This window comes from Oncorhynchus nerka, unplaced genomic scaffold (genome assembly GCF_034236695.1).
Source record: "Oncorhynchus nerka isolate Pitt River unplaced genomic scaffold, Oner_Uvic_2.0 unplaced_scaffold_4759, whole genome shotgun sequence".
Classification (NCBI taxonomy): domain Eukaryota; kingdom Metazoa; phylum Chordata; class Actinopteri; order Salmoniformes; family Salmonidae; genus Oncorhynchus; species Oncorhynchus nerka.
The window spans coordinates 1-2,500 of record NW_027036546.1 but is presented as its reverse complement, the minus strand read 5'-3'; positions in this window follow the sequence as shown (position 1 = coordinate 2,500).

Genomic DNA, 2,500 nt, shown 5'->3' with positions numbered 1-2,500 from the left:
TCCAGCAGGGAAGACATTTTACAAAACTGACTTGTTGTAAAGGTGGCACACTATGTCGGTGCCACGTTGACAGTCACTGAGCTCTTCAGTAAGGCCATTTTACTGCGGGTGTGACAGAAATAGCCAAATTCGCTCATTTGAAGGGGTGTCCACATACCTCTGTATATATAGTGTATGAAGGGGTGTCCTGTATATATAGTGTATGAAGGGGTGTCCTGTATATATAGTGTATGAAGGGGTGTCCTGTATATATAGTGGATGAAGGGGTGTCCTGTATATATAGAATATGAAGGGGTGTCCTGTATATATAGTGTATGAAGGGGTGTCCTGTATATATAGTGTATGAAGGGGTGTCTTGTATATATAGTGTATGAAGGGGTGTCAGGATATTAAACCTCCATGTATATCTCACTAGGTCAGGGTATTAAACCTCCATGTATATCTCACTAGGTCAGGATATTAAACCTCCTCCATGTATATCTCACTAGGTCAGGGTATTAAACCTCCTCCATGTATATCTCACTAGGTCAGGATATTAAACCTCCATGTATATCTCACTAGGTCAGGATATTAAACCTCCTCCATGTATATCTCACTAGGTCAGGATATTAAACCTCCTCCATGTATATCTCACTAGGTCAGGGTATTAAACCTCCATGTATATCTCACTAGGTCAGGATATTAAACCTACATGTATATATCACTAGGTCAGGATATTAAACCTCCTCCATGTATATCTCACTAGGTCAGGATATTAAACCTCCTCCATGTATATCTCACTAGGTCAGGGTATTAAACCTCACTAGGTCAGGATATTAAACCTCCATGTATATATCACTAGGTCAGGATATTAAACCTCCTCCATGTATATCTCACTAGGTCAGGGTATTAAACCTCACTAGGTCAGGATATTAAACCTCCATGTATATATCACTAGGTCAGGATATTAAACCTCCTCCATGTATACCTCACTAGGTCAGGATATTAAACCTCCTCCATGTATATCTCACTAGGTCAGGATATTAAATCTCCTCCATGTATATCTCACTAGGTCAGGATATTAAACCTCCTCCATGTATATCTCACTAGGTCAGGATATTAAACCTCCATGTATATCTCACTAGGTCAGGGTATTAAACCTCCTCCATGTATATCTCACTAGGTCAGGATATTAAACCTCACTAGGTCAGGATATTAAACCTCCATGTATATCTCACTAGGTCAGGGTATTAAACCTCCTCCATGTATATCTCACTAGGTCAGGATATTAAACCTCCTCCATGTATATCTCACTAGGTCAGGATATTAAACCTCCTCCATGTATATCTCACTAGGTCAGGATATTAAACCTCCTCCATGTATATCTCACTAGGTCAGGGTATTAAACCTCCTCCATGTATATCTCACTAGGTCAGGGTATTAAACCTCCTCCATGTATATCTCACTAGGTCAGGATATTAAACCTCCTCCATGTATATCTCACTAGGTCAGGATATTAAACCTCCTCCATGTATATCTCACTAGGTCAGGATATTAAACCCTCCATCCATGTATATCTCACTAGGTCAGGATATTAAACCTCCCCATGTATATCTCACTAGGTCAGATATCAAACCTCCCGCCATGTATACCTCTACTAGGTCAGGATATTAAACCTCCATGTATATCTCACTCAGGTCAGGGTATTAAACCTCCTCCATGTATATCTCTTACTAAAGTCAGGATATTAAACCACCTCGATGTATATCACATCAGGTCAGGATATTAAACCTCCTCCATGTATATCTCACTTCAGCTCAGGGATATTAAACCTCCTCCATGTATATCTCACTAGGCCATTGTGGTATTAAACCTCCTCCATGTATATCTCACTAGGTCAGGGTATTAAACTCTCCTCCATGGGTATCTCACTAGGTCAGGATATTAAACCTCCATGCATATCTCACTAGGGTCAGTGATATTAAACCTCCTATGCATATCTCACTAGGTCAGGATATTAAACCTCCATGTATATCTCACTAGGTCAGGATATTAAACCTCCTCCATGTATATCTCACTAGGTCAGGATATTAAACCTCCATGTATATCCCCACCAGGTCAGGGCATTAAACCTCCTCCATGCATATCTCTACTAGGTCAGGATATTAAACCTCCTCCATGTATATCTCACTAGGTCAGGAGCATGAACCTCCTCCACAGTAAGTATCTCTTAACTAGGTCAGGGTATTAAATCTCCTCCATGTATATCTCACTCAGGAACAGTGATATTAAAACCCCTCCATGTATATCTCTACTAGGTCAGGATATTAAACCTCCTCCACATGCATATCTCACTAGGTCAGGAGAGTTAAAACCTCCTCCATGTGTTACCCTCACTAGGTCAGGATATTAAACCTCCTCCATGTATATCTCACTAGGTCAGGATATTAAACCTCCTCCATGTATATCTCACTAGGTCAGGATATTAAACCTCCTCCATGTATATCTCACTAGGTCAGGA